The following is a 24,370-nucleotide window of genomic DNA, read 5'->3' on the forward strand; positions in this document are numbered from 1 at the left end:
CAAAGCCTTGCTTGCCTACAAAGAGAGCAGCAATTTGGATTTGTTACTATGTTACCTAGAAGAATAACAAACTGTGCAAGGATGGAGGTTGTAGGAGCAAGGAGAAGTTGTCTGTAAAGTTGGTGGATGCCTATTTTCCATTTTGCAGTCCCTTGTCTCCCTCTTGTGGCCTCCTGGAGGCAACTAGCTGTGCAAAAAAAAGACAGCCTGGCGGCCGGCTGTTGCAGTGTTGCCCTCTCAGGCAACACTGAGTGACTGACTGAGCCTCACCGTCTTATATAAAGTTCAGACGGAACTTTGCACGTGTCATAGTGGAGCCCTCAGGATTCCAGAGCCAGCTTTCTGACATCATAATGGGGCCTCAGAGATAAAAGCCTGGGCCCAGGCAGTGTTGGTCAGTGCTGCTCAGCAGGCAGCACTGGACTGGACTGGATTACAGCTGATACAAGGTGTGAAGGAACAAGGGGTGGCTGTGGGCATGCACTTGCTGCCGCTGCCAGTGTTTATCTGCATGGCAGCAGGGCATTTGGGCGTTGCCAGGAAGGCGTTTTTATGTAGATTCCTCCTCTTTCAGCACTGCATTGTGGTGCAAGCAAAAGAAGCAAATCCTGTCTGGCTTCCTCTCCGGCCTTTATTCACCTCCCGTGTAGCTGTGAGTGTGTGAGCCTGCAGGGCCCCATGGAATTGCCTAGAAGTAGGCTGAATCGCTGCAAGGGCTGAACAGCAGTATCGGGCAGGCTCGGGCAACGCGCGGCCCGTTCGGGTTATCGCTTCTCGGCCTTTTGGCTAAGATCAAGTGTAGTATCTGTTCTTATCAGTTTAATATCTGATACGTCCCCTATCTGGGGACCATATATTAAATGGATTTTTAGAACAGGGAGATGGAAATAGAGCTTGCTCTGTCCACTCCACGCATTGACCTGGTATTGCAGTATTTCCAGGACCGGTGCACCCTTTCCTTATGTGTTGACTAAAAGCAGATTCCAAAAGTGTTTTTTGTCTTTGCTATTTTTTCTGTCTTTCTGAAGGGATCTCCCCTTTTAATCCCATTATTTCAACACCTGTTGGACAATGCATGAGTGATAATGAGCTCATTGATTAAATGCAATTAATGAATAGATTGCCACCTCTTGTTGTGTGTCGTCTGTGTTTCTGTGTTTCCGGCATTTCACATTGGAACACCTCATTCACCTTCCTTGTCTTCTCTCCGCCCTCCCTTTTAGGTAAGTTAAAGAGCTGCACCTGAGCCAGCCACTGATTGATTGATTGATTGATTGATTGATTGATTGATGCAGCACAACAGTCAAATAGTGGAGTGGAGTAGGGGAACAGCAAACAGCCAATAAAGCAGCCCGCCCGCTCGCCTGCCCGCCACAATGGACCTACCTGTGTACACTAGATGGATGTGATGGAATGTACTGTCGTCCCTACATTTCAAGAAGAAGTAAGAATTGCAGTTGCAACAAAGCCTTGCTTGCCTACAAAGAGAGCAGCAATTTGGATTTGTTACTATGTTACCTAGAAGAATAACAAACTGTGCAAGGATGGAGGTTGTAGGAGCAAGGAGAAGTTGTCTGTAAAGTTGGTGGATGCCTATTTTCCATTTTGCAGTCCCTTGTCTCCCTCTTGTGGCCTACTGGAGGCAACTAGCTGTGCAAAAAAAAGACAGCCTGGCGGCCGGCTGTTGCAGTGTTGCCCTCTCAGGCAACACTGAGTGACTGACTGAGCCTCACCGTCTTATATAAAGTTCAGACGGAACTTTGCACGTGTCATAGTGGAGCCCTCAGGATTCCAGAGCCAGCTTTCTGACATCATAATGGGGCCTCAGAGATAAAAGCCTGGGCCCAGGCAGTGTTGGTCAGTGCTGCTCAGCAGGCAGCACTGGACTGGACTGGATTACAGCTGATACAAGGTGTGAAGGAACAAGGGGTGGCTGTGGGCATGCACTTGCTGCCGCTGCCAGTGTTTATCTGCATGGCAGCAGGGCATTTGGGCGTTGCCAGGAAGGCGTTTTTATGTAGATTCCTCCTCTTTCAGCACTGCATTGTGGTGCAAGCAAAAGAAGCAAATCCTGTCTGGCTTCCTCTCCGGCCTTTATTCACCTCCCGTGTAGCTGTGAGTGTGTGAGCCTGCAGGGCCCCATGGAATTGCCTAGAAGTAGGCTGAATCGCTGCAAGGGCTGAACAGCAGTATCGGGCAGGCTCGGGCAACGCGCGGCCCGTTCGGGTTATCGCTTCTCGGCCTTTTGGCTAAGATCAAGTGTAGTATCTGTTCTTATCAGTTTAATATCTGATACGTCCCCTATCTGGGGACCATATATTAAATGGATTTTTAGAACAGGGAGATGGAAATAGAGCTTGCTCTGTCCACTCCACGCATTGACCTGGTATTGCAGTATTTCCAGGACCGGTGCACCCTTTCCTTATGTGTTGACTAAAAGCAGATTCCAAAAGTGTTTTTTGTCTTTGCTATTGTTTCTGTCTTTCTGAAGGGATCTCCCCTTTTAATCCCATTATTTCAACACCTGTTGGACAATGCATGAGTGATAATGAGCTCATTGATTAAATGCAATTAATGAATAGATTGCCACCTCTTGTTGTGTGTCGTCTGTGTTTCTGTGTTTCCGGCATTTCACATTGGAACACCTCATTCACCTTCCTTGTCTTCTCTCCGCCCTCCCTTTTAGGTAAGTTAAAGAGCTGCACCTGAGCCAGCCACTGATTGATTGATTGATTGATTGATTGATTGATTGATTGATTGATGCAGCACAACAGTCAAATAGTGGAGTGGAGTAGGGGAACAGCAAACAGCCAATAAAGCAGCCCGCCCGCTCGCCTGCCCGCCACAATGGACCTACCTGTGTACACTAGATGGATGTGATGGAATGTACTGTCGTCCCTACATTTCAAGAAGAAGTAAGAATTGCAGTTGCAACAAAGCCTTGCTTGCCTACAAAGAGAGCAGCAATTTGGATTTGTTACTATGTTACCTAGAAGAATAACAAACTGTGCAAGGATGGAGGTTGTAGGAGCAAGGAGAAGTTGTCTGTAAAGTTGGTGGATGCCTATTTTCCATTTTGCAGTCCCTTGTCTCCCTCTTGTGGCCTCCTGGAGGCAACTAGCTGTGCAAAAAAAAAGACAGCCTGGCGGCCGGCTGTTGCAGTGTTGCCCTCTCAGGCAACACTGAGTGACTGACTGAGCCTCACCGTCTTATATAAAGTTCAGACGGAACTTTGCACGTGTCATAGTGGAGCCCTCAGGATTCCAGAGCCAGCTTTCTGACATCATAATGGGGCCTCAGAGATAAAAGCCTGGGCCCAGGCAGTGTTGGTCAGTGCTGCTCAGCAGGCAGCACTGGACTGGACTGGATTACAGCTGATACAAGGTGTGAAGGAACAAGGGGTGGCTGTGGGCATGCACTTGCTGCCGCTGCCAGTGTTTATCTGCATGGCAGCAGGGCATTTGGGCGTTGCCAGGAAGGCGTTTTTATGTAGATTCCTCCTCTTTCAGCACTGCATTGTGGTGCAAGCAAAAGAAGCAAATCCTGTCTGGCTTCCTCTCCGGCCTTTATTCACCTCCCGTGTAGCTGTGAGTGTGTGAGCCTGCAGGGCCCCATGGAATTGCCTAGAAGTAGGCTGAATCGCTGCAAGGGCTGAACAGCAGTATCGGGCAGGCTCGGGCAACGCGCGGCCCGTTCGGGTTATCGCTTCTCGGCCTTTTGGCTAAGATCAAGTGTAGTATCTGTTCTTATCAGTTTAATATCTGATACGTCCCCTATCTGGGGACCATATATTAAATGGATTTTTAGAACAGGGAGATGGAAATAGAGCTTGCTCTGTCCACTCCACGCATTGACCTGGTATTGCAGTATTTCCAGGACCGGTGCACCCTTTCCTTATGTGTTGACTAAAAGCAGATTCCAAAAGTGTTTTTTGTCTTTGCTATTGTTTCTGTCTTTCTGAAGGGATCTCCCCTTTTAATCCCATTATTTCAACACCTGTTGGACAATGCATGAGTGATAATGAGCTCATTGATTAAATGCAATTAATGAATAGATTGCCACCTCTTGTTGTGTGTCGTCTGTGTTTCTGTGTTTCCGGCATTTCACATTGGAACACCTCATTCACCTTCCTTGTCTTCTCTCCGCCCTCCCTTTTAGGTAAGTTAAAGAGCTGCACCTGAGCCAGCCACTGATTGATTGATTGATTGATTGATTGATTGATTGATTGATTGATTGATTGATGCAGCACAACAGTCAAATAGTGGAGTGGAGTAGGGGAACAGCAAACAGCCAATAAAGCAGCCCGCCCGCTCGCCTGCCCGCCACAATGGACCTACCTGTGTACACTAGATGGATGTGATGGAATGTACTGTCGTCCCTACATTTCAAGAAGAAGTAAGAATTGCAGTTGCAACAAAGCCTTGCTTGCCTACAAAGAGAGCAGCAATTTGGATTTGTTACTATGTTACCTAGAAGAATAACAAACTGTGCAAGGATGGAGGTTGTAGGAGCAAGGAGAAGTTGTCTGTAAAGTTGGTGGATGCCTATTTTCCATTTTGCAGTCCCTTGCCTCCCTCTTGTGGCCTCCTGGAGGCAACTAGCTGTGCAAAAAAAAGACAGCCTGGCGGCCGGCTGTTGCAGTGTTGCCCTCTCAGGCAACACTGAGTGACTGACTGAGCCTCACCGTCTTATATAAAGTTCAGACGGAACTTTGCACGTGTCATAGTGGAGCCCTCAGGATTCCAGAGCCAGCTTTCTGACATCATAATGGGGCCTCAGAGATAAAAGCCTGGGCCCAGGCAGTGTTGGTCAGTGCTGCTCAGCAGGCAGCACTGGACTGGACTGGATTACAGCTGATACAAGGTGTGAAGGAACAAGGGGTGGCTGTGGGCATGCACTTGCTGCCGCTGCCAGTGTTTATCTGCATGGCAGCAGGGCATTTGGGCGTTGCCAGGAAGGCGTTTTTATGTAGATTCCTCCTCTTTCAGCACTGCATTGTGGTGCAAGCAAAAGAAGCAAATCCTGTCTGGCTTCCTCTCCGGCCTTTATTCACCTCCCGTGTAGCTGTGAGTGTGTGAGCCTGCAGGGCCCCATGGAATTGCCTAGAAGTAGGCTGAATCGCTGCAAGGGCTGAACAGCAGTATCGGGCAGGCTCGGGCAACGCGCGGCCCGTTCGGGTTATCGCTTCTCGGCCTTTTGGCTAAGATCAAGTGTAGTATCTGTTCTTATCAGTTTAATATCTGATACGTCCCCTATCTGGGGACCATATATTAAATGGATTTTTAGAACAGGGAGATGGAAATAGAGCTTGCTCTGTCCACTCCACGCATTGACCTGGTATTGCAGTATTTCCAGGACCGGTGCACCCTTTCCTTATGTGTTGACTAAAAGCAGATTCCAAAAGTGTTTTTTGTCTTTGCTATTGTTTCTGTCTTTCTGAAGGGATCTCCCCTTTTAATCCCATTATTTCAACACCTGTTGGACAATGCATGAGTGATAATGAGCTCATTGATTAAATGCAATTAATGAATAGATTGCCACCTCTTGTTGTGTGTCGTCTGTGTTTCTGTGTTTCCGGCATTTCACATTGGAACACCTCATTCACCTTCCTTGTCTTCTCTCCGCCCTCCCTTTTAGGTAAGTTAAAGAGCTGCACCTGAGCCAGCCACTGATTGATTGATTGATTGATTGATTGATTGATTGATTGATTGATTGATTGATTGATTGATTGATGCAGCACAACAGTCAAATAGTGGAGTGGAGTAGGGGAACAGCAAACAGCCAATAAAGCAGCCCGCCCGCTCGCCTGCCCGCCACAATGGACCTACCTGTGTACACTAGATGGATGTGATGGAATGTACTGTCGTCCCTACATTTCAAGAAGAAGTAAGAATTGCAGTTGCAACAAAGCCTTGCTTGCCTACAAAGAGAGCAGCAATTTGGATTTGTTACTATGTTACCTAGAAGAATAACAAACTGTGCAAGGATGGAGGTTGTAGGAGCAAGGAGAAGTTGTCTGTAAAGTTGGTGGATGCCTATTTTCCATTTTGCAGTCCCTTGTCTCCCTCTTGTGGCCTCCTGGAGGCAACTAGCTGTGCAAAAAAAAGACAGCCTGGCGGCCGGCTGTTGCAGTGTTGCCCTCTCAGGCAACACTGAGTGACTGACTGAGCCTCACCGTCTTATATAAAGTTCAGACGGAACTTTGCACGTGTCATAGTGGAGCCCTCAGGATTCCAGAGCCAGCTTTCTGACATAATAATGGGGCCTCAGAGATAAAAGCCTGGGCCCAGGCAGTGTTGGTCAGTGCTGCTCAGCAGGCAGCACTGGACTGGACTGGATTACAGCTGATACAAGGTGTGAAGGAACAAGGGGTGGCTGTGGGCATGCACTTGCTGCCGCTGCCAGTGTTTATCTGCATGGCAGCAGGGCATTTGGGCGTTGCCAGGAAGGCGTTTTTATGTAGATTCCTCCTCTTTCAGCACTGCATTGTGGTGCAAGCAAAAGAAGCAAATCCTGTCTGGCTTCCTCTCCGGCCTTTATTCACCTCCCGTGTAGCTGTGAGTGTGTGAGCCTGCAGGGCCCCATGGAATTGCCTAGAAGTAGGCTGAATCGCTGCAAGGGCTGAACAGCAGTATCGGGCAGGCTCGGGCAACGCGCGGCCCGTTCGGGTTATCGCTTCTCGGCCTTTTGGCTAAGATCAAGTGTAGTATCTGTTCTTATCAGTTTAATATCTGATACGTCCCCTATCTGGGGACCATATATTAAATGGATTTTTAGAACAGGGAGATGGAAATAGAGCTTGCTCTGTCCACTCCACGCATTGACCTGGTATTGCAGTATTTCCAGGACCGGTGCACCCTTTCCTTATGTGTTGACTAAAAGCAGATTCCAAAAGTGTTTTTTGTCTTTGCTATTGTTTCTGTCTTTCTGAAGGGATCTCCCCTTTTAATCCCATTATTTCAACACCTGTTGGACAATGCATGAGTGATAATGAGCTCATTGATTAAATGCAATTAATGAATAGATTGCCACCTCTTGTTGTGTGTCGTCTGTGTTTCTGTGTTTCCGGCATTTCACATTGGAACACCTCATTCACCTTCCTTGTCTTCTCTCCGCCCTCCCTTTTAGGTAAGTTAAAGAGCTGCACCTGAGCCAGCCACTGATTGATTGATTGATTGATTGATTGATTGATTGATTGATGCAGCACAACAGTCAAATAGTGGAGTGGAGTAGGGGAACAGCAAACAGCCAATAAAGCAGCCCGCCCGCTCGCCTGCCCGCCACAATGGACCTACCTGTGTACACTAGATGGATGTGATGGAATGTACTGTCGTCCCTACATTTCAAGAAGAAGTAAGAATTGCAGTTGCAACAAAGCCTTGCTTGCCTACAAAGAGAGCAGCAATTTGGATTTGTTACTATGTTACCTAGAAGAATAACAAACTGTGCAAGGATGGAGGTTGTAGGAGCAAGGAGAAGTTGTCTGTAAAGTTGGTGGATGCCTATTTTCCATTTTGCAGTCCCTTGTCTCCCTCTTGTGGCCTCCTGGAGGCAACTAGCTGTGCAAAAAAAAGACAGCCTGGCGGCCGGCTGTTGCAGTGTTGCCCTCTCAGGCAACACTGAGTGACTGACTGAGCCTCACCGTCTTATATAAAGTTCAGACGGAACTTTGCACGTGTCATAGTGGAGCCCTCAGGATTCCAGAGCCAGCTTTCTGACATCATAATGGGGCCTCAGAGATAAAAGCCTGGGCCCAGGCAGTGTTGGTCAGTGCTGCTCAGCAGGCAGCACTGGACTGGACTGGATTACAGCTGATACAAGGTGTGAAGGAACAAGGGGTGGCTGTGGGCATGCACTTGCTGCCGCTGCCAGTGTTTATCTGCATGGCAGCAGGGCATTTGGGCGTTGCCAGGAAGGCGTTTTTATGTAGATTCCTCCTCTTTCAGCACTGCATTGTGGTGCAAGCAAAAGAAGCAAATCCTGTCTGGCTTCCTCTCCGGCCTTTATTCACCTCCCGTGTAGCTGTGAGTGTGTGAGCCTGCAGGGCCCCATGGAATTGCCTAGAAGTAGGCTGAATCGCTGCAAGGGCTGAACAGCAGTATCGGGCAGGCTCGGGCAACGCGCGGCCCGTTCGGGTTATCGCTTCTCGGCCTTTTGGCTAAGATCAAGTGTAGTATCTGTTCTTATCAGTTTAATATCTGATACGTCCCCTATCTGGGGACCATATATTAAATGGATTTTTAGAACAGGGAGATGGAAATAGAGCTTGCTCTGTCCACTCCACGCATTGACCTGGTATTGCAGTATTTCCAGGACCGGTGCACCCTTTCCTTATGTGTTGACTAAAAGCAGATTCCAAAAGTGTTTTTTGTCTTTGCTATTGTTTCTGTCTTTCTGAAGGGATCTCCCCTTTTAATCCCATTATTTCAACACCTGTTGGACAATGCATGAGTGATAATGAGCTCATTGATTAAATGCAATTAATGAATAGATTGCCACCTCTTGTTGTGTGTCGTCTGTGTTTCTGTGTTTCCGGCATTTCACATTGGAACACCTCATTCACCTTCCTTGTCTTCTCTCCGCCCTCCCTTTTAGGTAAGTTAAAGAGCTGCACCTGAGCCAGCCACTGATTGATTGATTGATTGATTGATTGATTGATTGATGCAGCACAACAGTCAAATAGTGGAGTGGAGTAGGGGAACAGCAAACAGCCAATAAAGCAGCCCGCCCGCTCGCCTGCCCGCCACAATGGACCTACCTGTGTACACTAGATGGATGTGATGGAATGTACTGTCGTCCCTACATTTCAAGAAGAAGTAAGAATTGCAGTTGCAACAAAGCCTTGCTTGCCTACAAAGAGAGCAGCAATTTGGATTTGTTACTATGTTACCTAGAAGAATAACAAACTGTGCAAGGATGGAGGTTGTAGGAGCAAGGAGAAGTTGTCTGTAAAGTTGGTGGATGCCTATTTTCCATTTTGCAGTCCCTTGTCTCCCTCTTGTGGCCTCCTGGAGGCAACTAGCTGTGCAAAAAAAAGACAGCCTGGCGGCCGGCTGTTGCAGTGTTGCCCTCTCAGGCAACACTGAGTGACTGACTGAGCCTCACCGTCTTATATAAAGTTCAGACGGAACTTTGCACGTGTCATAGTGGAGCCCTCAGGATTCCAGAGCCAGCTTTCTGACATCATAATGGGGCCTCAGAGATAAAAGCCTGGGCCCAGGCAGTGTTGGTCAGTGCTGCTCAGCAGGCAGCACTGGACTGGACTGGATTACAGCTGATACAAGGTGTGAAGGAACAAGGGGTGGCTGTGGGCATGCACTTGCTGCCGCTGCCAGTGTTTATCTGCATGGCAGCAGGGCATTTGGGCGTTGCCAGGAAGGCGTTTTTATGTAGATTCCTCCTCTTTCAGCACTGCATTGTGGTGCAAGCAAAAGAAGCAAATCCTGTCTGGCTTCCTCTCCGGCCTTTATTCACCTCCCGTGTAGCTGTGAGTGTGTGAGCCTGCAGGGCCCCATGGAATTGCCTAGAAGTAGGCTGAATCGCTGCAAGGGCTGAACAGCAGTATCGGGCAGGCTCGGGCAACGCGCGGCCCGTTCGGGTTATCGCTTCTCGGCCTTTTGGCTAAGATCAAGTGTAGTATCTGTTCTTATCAGTTTAATATCTGATACGTCCCCTATCTGGGGACCATATATTAAATGGATTTTTAGAACAGGGATGGAAATAGAGCTTGCTCTGTCCACTCCACGCATTGACCTGGTATTGCAGTATTTCCAGGACCGGTGCACCCTTTCCTTATGTGTTGACTAAAAGCAGATTCCAAAAGTGTTTTTTGTCTTTGCTATTGTTTCTGTCTTTCTGAAGGGATCTCCCCTTTTAATCCCATTATTTCAACACCTGTTGGACAATGCATGAGTGATAATGAGCTCATTGATTAAATGCAATTAATGAATAGATTGCCACCTCTTGTTGTGTGTCGTCTGTGTTTCTGTGTTTCCGGCATTTCACATTGGAACACCTCATTCACCTTCCTTGTCTTCTCTCCGCCCTCCCTTTTAGGTAAGTTAAAGAGCTGCACCTGAGCCAGCCACTGATTGATTGATTGATTGATTGATTGATTGATTGATTGATTGATTGATTGATTGATTGATTGATTGATGCAGCACAACAGTCAAATAGTGGAGTGGAGTAGGGGAACAGCAAACAGCCAATAAAGCAGCCCGCCCGCTCGCCTGCCCGCCACAATGGACCTACCTGTGTACACTAGATGGATGTGATGGAATGTACTGTCGTCCCTACATTTCAAGAAGAAGTAAGAATTGCAGTTGCAACAAAGCCTTGCTTGCCTACAAAGAGAGCAGCAATTTGGATTTGTTACTATGTTACCTAGAAGAATAACAAACTGTGCAAGGATGGAGGTTGTAGGAGCAAGGAGAAGTTGTCTGTAAAGTTGGTGGATGCCTATTTTCCATTTTGCAGTCCCTTGTCTCCCTCTTGTGGCCTCCTGGAGGCAACTAGCTGTGCAAAAAAAAGACAGCCTGGCGGCCGGCTGTTGCAGTGTTGCCCTCTCAGGCAACACTGAGTGACTGACTGAGCCTCACCGTCTTATATAAAGTTCAGACGGAACTTTGCACGTGTCATAGTGGAGCCCTCAGGATTCCAGAGCCAGCTTTCTGACATCATAATGGGGCCTCAGAGATAAAAGCCTGGGCCCAGGCAGTGTTGGTCAGTGCTGCTCAGCAGGCAGCACTGGACTGGACTGGATTACAGCTGATACAAGGTGTGAAGGAACAAGGGGTGGCTGTGGGCATGCACTAGCTGCCGCTGCCAGTGTTTATCTGCATGACAGCAGGGCATTTGGGCGTTGCCAGGAAGGCGTTTTTATGTAGATTCCTCCTCTTTCAGCACTGCATTGTGGTGCAAGCAAAAGAAGCAAATCCTGTCTGGCTTCCTCTCCGGCCTTTATTCACCTCCCGTGTAGCTGTGAGTGTGTGAGCCTGCAGGGCCCCATGGAATTGCCTAGAAGTAGGCTGAATCGCTGCAAGGGCTGAACAGCAGTATCGGGCAGGCTCGGGCAACGCGCGGCCCGTTCGGGTTATCGCTTCTCGGCCTTTTGGCTAAGATCAAGTGTAGTATCTGTTCTTATCAGTTTAATATCTGATACGTCCCCTATCTGGGGACCATATATTAAATGGATTTTTAGAACAGGGAGATGGAAATAGAGCTTGCTCTGTCCACTCCACGCATTGACCTGGTATTGCAGTATTTCCAGGACCGGTGCACCCTTTCCTTATGTGTTGACTAAAAGCAGATTCCAAAAGTGTTTTTTGTCTTTGCTATTGTTTCTGTCTTTCTGAAGGGATCTCCCCTTTTAATCCCATTATTTCAACACCTGTTGGACAATGCATGAGTGATAATGAGCTCATTGATTAAATGCAATTAATGAATAGATTGCCACCTCTTGTTGTGTGTCGTCTGTGTTTCTGTGTTTCCGGCATTTCACATTGGAACACCTCATTCACCTTCCTTGTCTTCTCTCCGCCCTCCCTTTTAGGTAAGTTAAAGAGCTGCACCTGAGCCAGCCACTGATTGATTGATTGATTGATTGATTGATTGATTGATTGATTGATTGATTGATTGATGCAGCACAACAGTCAAATAGTGGAGTGGAGTAGGGGAACAGCAAACAGCCAATAAAGCAGCCCGCCCGCTCGCCTGCCCGCCACAATGGACCTACCTGTGTACACTAGATGGATGTGATGGAATGTACTGTCGTCCCTACATTTCAAGAAGAAGTAAGAATTGCAGTTGCAACAAAGCCTTGCTTGCCTACAAAGAGAGCAGCAATTTGGATTTGTTACTATGTTACCTAGAAGAATAACAAACTGTGCAAGGATGGAGGTTGTAGGAGCAAGGAGAAGTTGTCTGTAAAGTTGGTGGATGCCTATTTTCCATTTTGCAGTCCCTTGTCTCCCTCTTGTGGCCTCCTGGAGGCAACTAGCTGTGCAAAAAAAAGACAGCCTGGCGGCCGGCTGTTGCAGTGTTGCCCTCTCAGGCAACACTGAGTGACTGACTGAGCCTCACCGTCTTATATAAAGTTCAGACGGAACTTTGCACGTGTCATAGTGGAGCCCTCAGGATTCCAGAGCCAGCTTTCTGACATCATAATGGGGCCTCAGAGATAAAAGCCTGGGCACAGGCAGTGTTGGTCAGTGCTGCTCAGCAGGCAGCACTGGACTGGACTGGATTACAGCTGATACAAGGTGTGAAGGAACAAGGGGTGGCTGTGGGCATGCACTTGCTGCCGCTGCCAGTGTTTATCTGCATGGCAGCAGGGCATTTGGGCGTTGCCAGGAAGGCGTTTTTATGTAGATTCCTCCTCTTTCAGCACTGCATTGTGGTGCAAGCAAAAGAAGCAAATCCTGTCTGGCTTCCTCTCCGGCCTTTATTCACCTCCCGTGTAGCTGTGAGTGTGTGAGCCTGCAGGGCCCCATGGAATTGCCTAGAAGTAGGCTGAATCGCTGCAAGGGCTGAACAGCAGTATCGGGCAGGCTCGGGCAACGCGCGGCCCGTTCGGGTTATCGCTTCTCGGCCTTTTGGCTAAGATCAAGTGTAGTATCTGTTCTTATCAGTTTAATATCTGATACGTCCCCTATCTGGGGACCATATATTAAATGGATTTTTAGAACAGGGAGATGGAAATAGAGCTTGCTCTGTCCACTCCACGCATTGACCTGGTATTGCAGTATTTCCAGGACCGGTGCACCCTTTCCTTATGTGTTGACTAAAAGCAGATTCCAAAAGTGTTTTTTGTCTTTGCTATTGTTTCTGTCTTTCTGAAGGGATCTCCCCTTTTAATCCCATTATTTCAACACCTGTTGGACAATGCATGAGTGATAATGAGCTCATTGATTAAATGCAATTAATGAATAGATTGCCACCTCTTGTTGTGTGTCGTCTGTGTTTCTGTGTTTCCGGCATTTCACATTGGAACACCTCATTCACCTTCCTTGTCTTCTCTCCGCCCTCCCTTTTAGGTAAGTTAAAGAGCTGCACCTGAGCCAGCCACTGATTGATTGATTGATTGATTGATTGATTGATTGATTGATTGATTGATTGATTGATGCAGCACAACAGTCAAATAGTGGAGTGGAGTAGGGGAACAGCAAACAGCCAATAAAGCAGCCCGCCCGCTCGCCTGCCCGCCACAATGGACCTACCTGTGTACACTAGATGGATGTGATGGAATGTACTGTCGTCCCTACATTTCAAGAAGAAGTAAGAATTGCAGTTGCAACAAAGCCTTGCTTGCCTACAAAGAGAGCAGCAATTTGGATTTGTTACTATGTTACCTAGAAGAATAACAAACTGTGCAAGGATGGAGGTTGTAGGAGCAAGGAGAAGTTGTCTGTAAAGTTGGTGGATGCCTATTTTCCATTTTGCAGTCCCTTGTCTCCCTCTTGTGGCCTCCTGGAGGCAACTAGCTGTGCAAAAAAAAGACAGCCTGGCGGCCGGCTGTTGCAGTGTTGCCCTCTCAGGCAACACTGAGTGACTGACTGAGCCTCACCGTCTTATATAAAGTTCAGACGGAACTTTGCACGTGTCATAGTGGAGCCCTCAGGATTCCAGAGCCAGCTTTCTGACATCATAATGGGGCCTCAGAGATAAAAGCCTGGGCCCAGGCAGTGTTGGTCAGTGCTGCTCAGCAGGCAGCACTGGACTGGACTGGATTACAGCTGATACAAGGTGTGAAGGAACAAGGGGTGGCTGTGGGCATGCACTTGCTGCCGCTGCCAGTGTTTATCTGCATGGCAGCAGGGCATTTGGGCGTTGCCAGGAAGGCGTTTTTATGTAGATTCCTCCTCTTTCAGCACTGCATTGTGGTGCAAGCAAAAGAAGCAAATCCTGTCTGGCTTCCTCTCCGGCCTTTATTCACCTCCCGTGTAGCTGTGAGTGTGTGAGCCTGCAGGGCCCCATGGAATTGCCTAGAAGTAGGCTGAATCGCTGCAAGGGCTGAACAGCAGTATCGGGCAGGCTCGGGCAACGCGCGGCCCGTTCGGGTTATCGCTTCTCGGCCTTTTGGCTAAGATCAAGTGTAGTATCTGTTCTTATCAGTTTAATATCTGATACGTCCCCTATCTGGGGACCATATATTAAATGGATTTTTAGAACAGGGAGATGGAAATAGAGCTTGCTCTGTCCACTCCACGCATTGACCTGGTATTGCAGTATTTCCAGGACCGGTGCACCCTTTCCTTATGTGTTGACTAAAAGCAGATTCCAAAAGTGTTTTTTGTCTTTGCTATTGTTTCTGTCTTTCTGAAGGGATCTCCCCTTTTAATCCCATTATTTCAACACCTGTTGGACAATGCATGAGTGATAATGAGCTCATTGATTAAATGCAATTAATGAATAGATTGCCACCTCTTGTTGTGTGTCGTCTGTGTTTCTGTGTTTCCGGCATTTCACATTGGAACACCTCATTCACCTTCCTTGTCTTCTCTCCGCCCTCCCTTTTAGGTAAGTTAAAGAGCTGCACCTGAGCCAGCCACTGATTGATTGATTGATTGATTGATTGATTGATTGATTGATTGATTGATTGATTGATTGATGCAGCACAACAGTCAAATAGTGGAGTGGAGTAGGGGAACAGCAAACAGCCAATAAAGCAGCCCGCCCGCTCGCCTGCCCGCCACAATGGACCTACCTGTGTACACTAGATGGATGTGATGGAATGTACTGTCGTCCCTACATTTCAAGAAGAAGTAAGAATTGCAGTTGCAACAAAGCCTTGCTTGCCTACAAAGAGAGCAGCAATTTGGATTTGTTACTATGTTACCTAGAAGAATAACAAACTGTGCAAGGATGGAGGTTGTAGGAGCAAGGAGACGTTGTCTGTAAAGTTGGTGGATGCCTATTTTCCATTTTGCAGTCCCTTGTCTCCCTCTTGTGGCCTCCTGGAGGCAACTAGCTGTGCAAAAAAAAGACAGCCTGGCGGCCGGCTGTTGCAGTGTTGCCCTCTCAGGCAACACTGAGTGACTGACTGAGCCTCACCGTCTTATATAAAGTTCAGACGGAACTTTGCACGTGTCATAGTGGAGCCCTCAGGATTCCAGAGCCAGCTTTCTGACATCATAATGGGGCCTCAGAGATAAAAGCCTGGGCCCAGGCAGTGTTGGTCAGTGCTGCTCAGCAGGCAGCACTGGACTGGACTGGATTACAGCTGATACATGGTGTGAAGGAACAAGGGGTGGCTGTGGGCATGCACTTGCTGCCGCTGCCAGTGTTTATCTGCATGGCAGCAGGGCATTTGGGCGTTGCCAGGAAGGCGTTTTTATGTAGATTCCTCCTCTTTCAGCACTGCATTGTGGTGCAAGCAAAAGAAGCAAATCACGTCTGGCTTCCTCTCCGGCCTTTATTCACCTCCCGTGTAGCTGTGAGTGTGTGAGCCTGCAGGGCCCCATGGAATTGCCTAGAAGTAGGCTGAATCGCTGCAAGGGCTGAACAGCAGTATCGGGCAGGCTCGGGCAACGCGCGGCCCGTTCGGGTTATCGCTTCTCGGCCTTTTGGCTAAGATCAAGTGTAGTATCTGTTCTTATCAGTTTAATATCTGATACGTCCCCTATCTGGGGACCATATATTAAATGGATTTTTAGAACAGGGAGATGGAAATAGAGCTTGCTCTGTCCACTCCACGCATTGACCTGGTATTGCAGTATTTCCAGGACCGGTGCACCCTTTCCTTATGTGTTGACTAAAAGCAGATTCCAAAAGTGTTTTTTGTCTTTGCTATTGTTTCTGTCTTTCTGAAGGGATCTCCCCTTTTAATCCCATTATTTCAACACCTGTTGGACAATGCATGAGTGATAATGAGCTCATTGATTAAATGCAATTAATGAATAGATTGCCACCTCTTGTTGTGTGTCGTCTGTGTTTCTGTGTTTCCGGCATTTCACATTGGAACACCTCATTCACCTTCCTTGTCTTCTCTCCGCCCTCCCTTTTAGGTAAGTTAAAGAGCTGCACCTGAGCCAGCCACTGATTGATTGATTGATTGATTGATTGATTGATTGATTGATTGATTGATTGATGCAGCACAACAGTCAAATAGTGGAGTGGAGTAGGGGAACAGCAAACAGCCAATAAAGCAGCCCGCCCGCTCGCCTGCCCGCCACAATGGACCTACCTGTGTACACTAGATGGATGTGATGGAATGTACTGTCGTCCCTACATTTCAAGAAGAAGTAAGAATTGCAGTTGCAACAAAGCCTTGCTTGCCTACAAAGAGAGCAGCAATTTGGATTTGTTACTATGTTACCTAGAAGAATAACAAACTGTGCAAGGATGGAGGTTGTAGGAGCAAGGAGAAGTTGTCTGTAAAGTTGGTGGATGCCTATTTTCCATTTTGCAGTCCCTTGTCTCCCTCTTGTGGCCTCCTGGAGGCAACTAGCTGTGCAAAAAAAAGACAGCCTGGCGGCCGGCTGTTGCAGTGTTGCCCTCTCAGGCAACACTGAGTGACTGACTGAGCCTCACCGTCTTATATAAAGTTCAGACGGAACTTTGCACGTGTCATAGTGGAGCCCTCAGGATTCCAGAGCCAGCTTTCTGACATCATAATGGGGCCTCAGAGATAAAAGCCTGGGCCCAGGCAGTGTTGGTCAGTGCTGCTCAGCAGGCAGCACTGGACTGGACTGGATTACAGCTGATACAAGGTGTGAAGGAACAAGGGGTGGCTGTGGGCATGCACTTGCTGCCGCTGCCAGTGTTTATCTGCATGGCAGCAGGGCATTTGGGCGTTGCCAGGAAGGCGTTTTTATGTAGATTCCTCCTCTTTCAGCACTGCATTGTGGTGCAAGCAAAAGAAGCAAATCCTGTCTGGCTTCCTCTCCGGCCTTTATTCACCTCCCGTGTAGCTGTGAGTGTGTGAGCCTGCAGGGCCCCATGGAATTGCCTAGAAGTAGGCTGAATCGCTGCAAGGGCTGAACAGCAGTATCGGGCAGGCTCGGGCAACGCGCGGCCCGTTCGGGTTATCGCTTCTCGGCCTTTTGGCTAAGATCAAGTGTAGTATCTGTTCTTATCAGTTTAATATCTGATACGTCCCCTATCTGGGGACCATATATTAAATGGATTTTTAGAACAGGGAGATGGAAATAGAGCTTGCTCTGTCCACTCCACGCATTGACCTGGTATTGCAGTATTTCCAGGACCGGTGCACCCTTTCCTTATGTGTTGACTAAAAGCAGATTCCAAAAGTGTTTTTTGTCTTTGCTATTGTTTCTGTCTTTCTGAAGGGATCTCCCCTTTTAATCCCATTATTTCAACACCTGTTGGACAATGCATGAGTGATAATGAGCTCATTGATTAAATGCAATTAATGAATAGATTGCCACCTCTTGTTGTGTGTCGTCTGTGTTTCTGTGTTTCCGGCATTTCACATTGGAACACCTCATTCACCTTCCTTGTCTTCTCTCCGCCCTCCCTTTTAGGTAAGTTAAAGAGCTGCACCTGAGCCAGCCACTGATTGATTGATTGATTGATTGATTGATTGATTGATTGATTGATTGATGCAGCACAACAGTCAAATAGTGGAGTGGAGTAGGGGAACAGCAAACAGCCAATAAAGCAGCCCGCCCGCTCGCCTGCCCGCCACAATGGACCTACCTGTGTACACTAGATGGATGTGATGGAATGTACTGTCGTCCCTACATTTCAAGAAGAAGTAAGAATTGCAGTTGCAACAAAGCCTTGCTTGCCTACAAAGAGAGCAGCAATTTGGATTTGTTACTATGTTACCTAGAAGAATAACAAACTGTGCAAGGATGGAGGTTGTAGGAGCAAGGAGAAGTTGTCTGTAAAGTTGGTGGATGCCTATTTTCCATTTTGCAGTCCCTTGTCTCCCTCTTGTGGCCTCCTGGAGGCAACTAGCTGTGCAAAAAAAAGACAGCCTGGCGGCCGGCTGTTGCAGTGTTGCCCTCTCAGGCAACACTGAGTGACTGACTGAGCCTCACCGTCTTATATAAAGTTCAGACGGAACTTTGCACGTGTCATAGTGGAGCCCTCAGGATTCCAGAGCCAGCTTTCTGACATCATAATGGGGCCTCAGAGATAAAAGCCTGGGCCCAGGCAGTGTTGGTCAGTGCTGCTCAGCAGGCAGCACTGGACTGGACTGGATTACAGCTGATACAAGGTGTGAAGGAACAAGGGGTGGCTGTGGGCATGCACTTGCTGCCGCTGCCAGTGTTTATCTGCATGGCAGCAGGGCATTTGGGCGTTGCCAGGAAGGCGTTTTTATGTAGATTCCTCCTCTTTCAGCACTGCATTGTGGTGCAAGCAAAAGAAGCAAATCCTGTCTGGCTTCCTCTCCGGCCTTTATTCACCTCCCGTGTAGCTGTGAGTGTGTGAGCCTGCAGGGCCCCATGGAATTGCCTAGAAGTAGGCTGAATCGCTGCAAGGGCTGAACAGCAGTATCGGGCAGGCTCGGGCAACGCGCGGCCCGTTCGGGTTATCGCTTCTCGGCCTTTTGGCTAAGATCAAGTGTAGTATCTGTTCTTATCAGTTTAATATCTGATACGTCCCCTATCTGGGGACCATATATTAAATGGATTTTTAGAACAGGGAGATGGAAATAGAGCTTGCTCTGTCCACTCCACGCATTGACCTGGTATTGCAGTATTTCCAGGACCGGTGCACCCTTTCCTTATGTGTTGACTAAAAGCAGATTCCAAAAGTGTTTTTTGTCTTTGCTATTGTTTCTGTCTTTCTGAAGGGATCTCCCCTTTTAATCCCATTATTTCAACACCTGTTGGACAATGCATGAGTGATAATGAGCTCATTGATTAAATGCAATTAATGAATAGATTGCCACCTCTTGTTGTGTGTCGTCTGTGTTTCTGTGTTTCCGGCATTTCACATTGGAACACCTCATTCACCTTCCTTGTCTTCTCTCCGCCCTCCCTTTTAGGTAAGTTAAAGAGCTGCACCTGAGCCAGCCACTGATTGATTGATTGATTGATTGATTGATTGATTGATTGATTGATTGATTGATTGATTGATTGATGCAGCACAACAGTCAAATAGTGGAGTGGAGTAGGGGAACAGCAAACAGCCAATAAAGCAGCCCGCCCGCTCGCCTGCCCGCCACAATGGACCTACCTGTGTACACTAGATGGATGTGATGGAATGTACTGTCGTCCCTACATTTCAAGAAGAAGTAAGAATTGCAGTTGCAACAAAGCCTTGCTTGCCTACAAAGAGAGCAGCAATTTGGATTTGTTACTATGTTACCTAGAAGAATAACAAACTGTGCAAGGATGGAGGTTGTAGGAGCAAGGAGAAGTTGTCTGTAAAGTTGGTGGATGCCTATTTTCCATTTTGCAGTCCCTTGTCTCCCTCTTGTGGCCTCCTGGAGGCAACTAGCTGTGCAAAAAAAAGACAGCCTGGCGGCCGGCTGTTGCAGTGTTGCCCTCTCAGGCAACACTGAGTGACTGACTGAGCCTCACCGTCTTATATAAAGTTCAGACGGAACTTTGCACGTGTCATAGTGGAGCCCTCAGGATTCCAGAGCCAGCTTTCTGACATCATAATGGGGCCTCAGAGATAAAAGCCTGGGCCCAGGCAGTGTTGGTCAGTGCTGCTCAGCAGGCAGCACTGGACTGGACTGGATTACAGCTGATACAAGGTGTGAAGGAACAAGGGGTGGCTGTGGGCATGCACTTGCTGCCGCTGCCAGTGTTTATCTGCATGGCAGCAGGGCATTTGGGCGTTGCCAGGAAGGCGTTTTTATGTAGATTCCTCCTCTTTCAGCACTGCATTGTGGTGCAAGCAAAAGAAGCAAATCCTGTCTGGCTTCCTCTCCGGCCTTTATTCACCTCCCGTGTAGCTGTGAGTGTGTGAGCCTGCAGGGCCCCATGGAATTGCCTAGAAGTAGGCTGAATCGCTGCAAGGGCTGAACAGCAGTATCGGGCAGGCTCGGGCAACGCGCGGCCCGTTCGGGTTATCGCTTCTCGGCCTTTTGGCTAAGATCAAGTGTAGTACTTTAGGGTATTGCCTTGTTTCTTGGTCAGGAGGTGCCCTGGTACCCTTTTCCTTGGCCTGGGGGGATCGTTTCTCTTAGGAGAGACTTCACCCCTCTGCTGCTATTGGGGAGGAGGATTAGTCCAGGGCAACGGGGAGCGATCACCTGCCTGGTACTCCGGTACTGAAGGTATTTCTTTGGAGATTGCTGGAATTCTTTTGGAGCAGGATGGAGGAAATTCCCGAACATATGCGAACCAGGAATGCGGTCCGGTTTTTCGTGGAGGAATCTGAGAGGCAAAGGAAGGATTTGGAGTACATCACGAAGGTCCTTTTGTTGGATTTCTTTCAGCTGGAGAGATCGTGCATTTTGGCGGTGATGGACTATCCGAGGAGAGGGTGCTTTGACGTTACCTTCGCTACAGAAGAAATTTATTCAGATTTTTTGGAACGCTTGAAGGAAGGTAAAAGGGACCCAAGACTTGTGGGTGTGAAGGTAACACCACATTTTGTGCCAAACAAGAAGTTGGTGGTCGTAAAGATGTTTTCGCCTTACGTGGAGGAAGAGGACATTAAGTCATTTCTCACTAAGTTTTGTGAGGAGGTGGTGGGAAAGGGGAAAGTGTTTAACCCCTTTGGATTTTGGACTGGGAAATGGAAATTTCTTTGTAAATTTGTGAGAATTGGTGAATCTAGAAACCTATTGTTTCCTCCAGCGCGGTTTAAGATTGGAAGTGCATGTGGAAATTTATTTTTTTTGGGAATGGATATGTTTTGTTTGAATTGTAAAGATTATGGTCATGAGAGAGAAACGTGTGAGAAAGTAATGTGTACAAAATGTCTGCAAGAGGGGCATAAGTATAATGAATGTCAGAAAGGGAAAGTATGTAATATGTGTGGAGAGGAGGGGCACATATTCAAATCATGCCCAAAGAAAAGCAAACGTGAGGTACAAGAGGAAAATAAGAAGATAGTCAAAAGAAAGGAAGCGGAAGTTAGTTTGGAAGAAGGAAAGCTTCAGAAATTGGAAGGAAGTGGGCAAAGTGATGAGAAAAAAAGGAAAAAAGCAGAGAGAAAGAAAAAAAGTGTCATTTCAGAAGAGGAAAGAGCAGAAAGAGACAGGTTACTGGAAGAAGTAGAGCAGTTACGTAGTAAAATTAATTTTGAAAAAATGCGGAGAAGGGTGCGGCTCTGTGTAAGAGAAAATTTACCAGGGTTTCTTGAACGGTATGGTGTGCCAACGTGGTTAGCGTGCATTGTAAACTGTGAATGGGATGGTAATGATTTGCAGGAACATTTAGTGGATATGTTAGGAACTATTGCTGTTAAAAAAGGAATGTTTTTTTGATTTCTTAAAAGGAAAAAAGGAAAGAGGAAAACAAAAGTTAATTATACGTTTTCAGTTTTCATTGTGATGATCTAAGTCTTTTTTATTTTGAATTTTATGATTTTTAAGACGTGATCTGAATGAAAAAAAAAAAAAAAAAAAAAAAAAAAAAATCTGTTCTTATCAGTTTAATATCTGATACGTCCCCTATCTGGGGACCATATATTAAATGGATTTTTAGAACAGGGAGATGGAAATAGAGCTTGCTCTGTCCACTCCACGCATTGACCTGGTATTGCAGTATTTCCAGGACCGGTGCACCCTTTCCTTATGTGTTGACTAAAAGCAGATTCCAAAAGTGTTTTTTGTCTTTGCTATTGTTTCTGTCTTTCTGAAGGGATCTCCCCTTTTAATCCCATTATTTCAACACCTGTTGGACAATGCATGAGTGATAATGAGCTCATTGATTAAATGCAATTAATGAATAGATTGCCACCTCTTGTTGTGTGTCGTCTGTGTTTCTGTGTTTCCGGCATTTCACATTGGAACACCTCATTCACCTTCCTTGTCTTCTCTCCGCCCTCCCTTTTAGGTAAGTTAAAGAGCTGCACCTGAGCCAGCCACTGATTGATTGATTGATTGATTGATTGATTGATTGATTGATTGATTGATTGATTGATTGATGCAGCACAACAGTCAAATAGTGGAGTGGAGTAGGGGAACAGCAAACAGCCAATAAAGCAGCCCGCCCGCTCGCCTGCCCGCCACAATGGACCTACCTGTGTACACTAGATGGATGTGATGGAATGTACTGTCGTCCCTACATTTCAAGAAGAAGTAAGAATTGCAGTTGCAACAAAGCCTTGCTTGCCTACAAAGAGAGCAGCAATTTGGATTTGTTACTATGTTACCTAGAAGAATAACAAACTGTGCAAGGATGGAGGTTGTAGGAGCAAGGAGAAGTTGTCTGTAAAGTTGGTGGATGCCTATTTTCCATTTTGCAGTCCCTTGTCTCCCTCTTGTGGCCTCCTGGAGGCAACTAGCTGTGCAAAAAAAAGACAGCCTGGCGGCCGGCTGTTGCAGTGTTGCCCTCTCAGGCAACACTGAGTGACTGACTGAGCCTCACCGTCTTATATAAAGTTCAGACGGAACTTTGCACGTGTCATAGTGGAGCCCTCAGGATTCCAGAGCCAGCTTTCTGACATCATAATGGGGCCTCAGAGATAAAAGCCTGGGCCCAGGCAGTGTTGGTCAGTGCTGCTCAGCAGGCAGCACTGGACTGGACTGGATTACAGCTGATACAAGGTGTGAAGGAACAAGGGGTGGCTGTGGGCATGCACTTGCTGCCGCTGCCAGTGTTTATCTGCATGGCAGCAGGGCATTTGGGCGTTGCCAGGAAGGCGTTTTTATGTAGATTCCTCCTCTTTCAGCACTGCATTGTGGTGCAAGCAAAAGAAGCAAATCCTGTCTGGCTTCCTCTCCGGCCTTTATTCACCTCCCGTGTAGCTGTGAGTGTGTGAGCCTGCAGGGCCCCATGGAATTGCCTAGAAGTAGGCTGAATCGCTGCAAGGGCTGAACAGCAGTATCGGGCAGGCTCGGGCAACGCGCGGCCCGTTCGGGTTATCGCTTCTCGGCCTTTTGGCTAAGATCAAGTGTAGTATCTGTTCTTATCAGTTTAATATCTGATACGTCCCCTATCTGGGGACCATATATTAAATGGATTTTTAGAACAGGGAGATGGAAATAGAGCTTGCTCTGTCCACTCCACGCATTGACCTGGTATTGCAGTATTTCCAGGACCGGTGCACCCTTTCCTTATGTGTTGACTAAAAGCAGATTCCAAAAGTGTTTTTTGTCTTTGCTATTGTTTCTGTCTTTCTGAAGGGATCTCCCCTTTTAATCCCATTATTTCAACACCTGTTGGACAATGCATGAGTGATAATGAGCTCATTGATTAAATGCAATTAATGAATAGATTGCCACCTCTTGTTGTGTGTCGTCTGTGTTTCTGTGTTTCCGGCATTTCACATTGGAACACCTCATTCACCTTCCTTGTCTTCTCTCCGCCCTCCCTTTTAGGTAAGTTAAAGAGCTGCACCTGAGCCAGCCACTGATTGATTGATTGATTGATTGATTGATTGATTGATTGATTGATGCAGCACAACAGTCAAATAGTGGAGTGGAGTAGGGGAACAGCAAACAGCCAATAAAGCAGCCCGCCCGCTCGCCTGCCCGCCACAATGGACCTACCTGTGTACACTAGATGGATGTGATGGAATGTACTGTCGTCCCTACATTTCAAGAAGAAGTAAGAATTGCAGTTGCAACAAAGCCTTGCTTGCCTACAAAGAGAGCAGCAATTTGGATTTGTTACTATGTTACCTAGAAGAATAACAAACTGTGCAAGGATGGAGGTTGTAGGAGCAAGGAGAAGTTGTCTGTAAAGTTGGTGGATGCCTATTTTCCATTTTGCAGTCCCTTGTCTCCCTCTTGTGGCCTCCTGGAGGCAACTAGCTGTGCAGAAAAAAGACAGCCTGGCGGCCGGCTGTTGCAGTGTTGCCCTCTCAGGCAACACTGAGTGACTGACTGAGCCTCACCGTCTTATATAAAGTTCAGACGGAACTTTGCACGTGTCATAGTGGAGCCCTCAGGATTCCAGAGCCAGCTTTCTGACATCATAATGGGGCCTCAGAGATAAAAGCCTGGGCCCAGGCAGTGTTGGTCAGTGCTGCTCAGCAGGCAGCACTGGACTGGACTGGATTACAGCTGATACAAGGTGTGAAGGAACAAGGGGTGGCTGTGGGCATGCACTTGCTGCCGCTGCCAGTGTTTATCTGCATGGCAGCAGGGCATTTGGGCGTTGCCAGGAAGGCGTTTTTATGTAGATTCCTCCTCTTTCAGCACTGCATTGTGGTGCAAGCAAAAGAAGCAAATCCTGTCTGGCTTCCTCTCCGGCCTTTATTCACCTCCCGTGTAGCTGTGAGTGTGTGAGCCTGCAGGGCCCCATGGAATTGCCTAGAAGTAGGCTGAATC

General features: G+C 47.4%; 14 non-coding genes and 2 pseudogenes across 14 annotated transcripts; all 16 read left to right on the forward strand.

Moving 5' to 3' along the window:
- Positions 1 to 766: 766 nt before the first annotated feature.
- Positions 767 to 957, forward strand: LOC142685744 (U2 spliceosomal RNA). The gene has a single exon (XR_012855194.1). It is a non-coding gene; the product is annotated as a U2 spliceosomal RNA (small nuclear RNA).
- Positions 958 to 2,229: 1,272 nt separating this feature from the next.
- LOC142685746 (U2 spliceosomal RNA) lies at positions 2,230 to 2,420 on the forward strand. The gene has a single exon (XR_012855196.1). It is a non-coding gene; the product is annotated as a U2 spliceosomal RNA (small nuclear RNA).
- A 1,281-nt stretch (positions 2,421 to 3,701) lies between these two features.
- LOC142685747 (U2 spliceosomal RNA) lies at positions 3,702 to 3,892 on the forward strand. Its single transcript, XR_012855197.1, has one exon. It is a non-coding gene; the product is annotated as a U2 spliceosomal RNA (small nuclear RNA).
- A 1,288-nt stretch (positions 3,893 to 5,180) lies between these two features.
- On the forward strand, positions 5,181 to 5,371 carry LOC142685748 (U2 spliceosomal RNA). The gene has a single exon (XR_012855198.1). It is a non-coding gene; the product is annotated as a U2 spliceosomal RNA (small nuclear RNA).
- Positions 5,372 to 6,671: 1,300 nt separating this feature from the next.
- Positions 6,672 to 6,862, forward strand: LOC142685750 (U2 spliceosomal RNA). Its single transcript, XR_012855199.1, has one exon. It is a non-coding gene; the product is annotated as a U2 spliceosomal RNA (small nuclear RNA).
- A 1,276-nt stretch (positions 6,863 to 8,138) lies between these two features.
- LOC142685751 (U2 spliceosomal RNA) lies at positions 8,139 to 8,329 on the forward strand. Its single transcript, XR_012855200.1, has one exon. It is a non-coding gene; the product is annotated as a U2 spliceosomal RNA (small nuclear RNA).
- Positions 8,330 to 9,601: 1,272 nt separating this feature from the next.
- Positions 9,602 to 9,790, forward strand: LOC142685872 (U2 spliceosomal RNA). The gene has a single exon (XR_012855309.1). It is a non-coding gene; the product is annotated as a U2 spliceosomal RNA (small nuclear RNA).
- A 1,304-nt stretch (positions 9,791 to 11,094) lies between these two features.
- LOC142685752 (U2 spliceosomal RNA) lies at positions 11,095 to 11,285 on the forward strand. The gene has a single exon (XR_012855201.1). It is a non-coding gene; the product is annotated as a U2 spliceosomal RNA (small nuclear RNA).
- A 1,292-nt stretch (positions 11,286 to 12,577) lies between these two features.
- On the forward strand, positions 12,578 to 12,768 carry LOC142685753 (U2 spliceosomal RNA). Its single transcript, XR_012855202.1, has one exon. It is a non-coding gene; the product is annotated as a U2 spliceosomal RNA (small nuclear RNA).
- A 1,292-nt stretch (positions 12,769 to 14,060) lies between these two features.
- LOC142685754 (U2 spliceosomal RNA) lies at positions 14,061 to 14,251 on the forward strand. The gene has a single exon (XR_012855203.1). It is a non-coding gene; the product is annotated as a U2 spliceosomal RNA (small nuclear RNA).
- Positions 14,252 to 15,547: 1,296 nt separating this feature from the next.
- LOC142685755 (U2 spliceosomal RNA) lies at positions 15,548 to 15,738 on the forward strand. The gene has a single exon (XR_012855204.1). It is a non-coding gene; the product is annotated as a U2 spliceosomal RNA (small nuclear RNA).
- A 1,288-nt stretch (positions 15,739 to 17,026) lies between these two features.
- Positions 17,027 to 17,217, forward strand: LOC142685756 (U2 spliceosomal RNA). Its single transcript, XR_012855205.1, has one exon. It is a non-coding gene; the product is annotated as a U2 spliceosomal RNA (small nuclear RNA).
- Positions 17,218 to 18,501: 1,284 nt separating this feature from the next.
- LOC142685758 (U2 spliceosomal RNA) lies at positions 18,502 to 18,692 on the forward strand. The gene has a single exon (XR_012855207.1). It is a non-coding gene; the product is annotated as a U2 spliceosomal RNA (small nuclear RNA).
- Positions 18,693 to 19,992: 1,300 nt separating this feature from the next.
- LOC142685878 (U2 spliceosomal RNA) lies at positions 19,993 to 20,103 on the forward strand (annotated as a pseudogene).
- A 1,351-nt stretch (positions 20,104 to 21,454) lies between these two features.
- On the forward strand, positions 21,455 to 21,663 carry LOC142685875 (U2 spliceosomal RNA; annotated as a pseudogene).
- Positions 21,664 to 22,959: 1,296 nt separating this feature from the next.
- On the forward strand, positions 22,960 to 23,150 carry LOC142685759 (U2 spliceosomal RNA). The gene has a single exon (XR_012855208.1). It is a non-coding gene; the product is annotated as a U2 spliceosomal RNA (small nuclear RNA).
- The last annotated feature ends 1,220 nt before the right edge of the window (positions 23,151 to 24,370 follow it).

This window comes from Rhinoderma darwinii (assembly GCF_050947455.1).
Source record: "Rhinoderma darwinii isolate aRhiDar2 chromosome 5 unlocalized genomic scaffold, aRhiDar2.hap1 SUPER_5_unloc_15, whole genome shotgun sequence".
In the NCBI taxonomy this organism is placed as follows: Eukaryota; Metazoa; Chordata; class Amphibia; order Anura; family Rhinodermatidae; genus Rhinoderma; species Rhinoderma darwinii.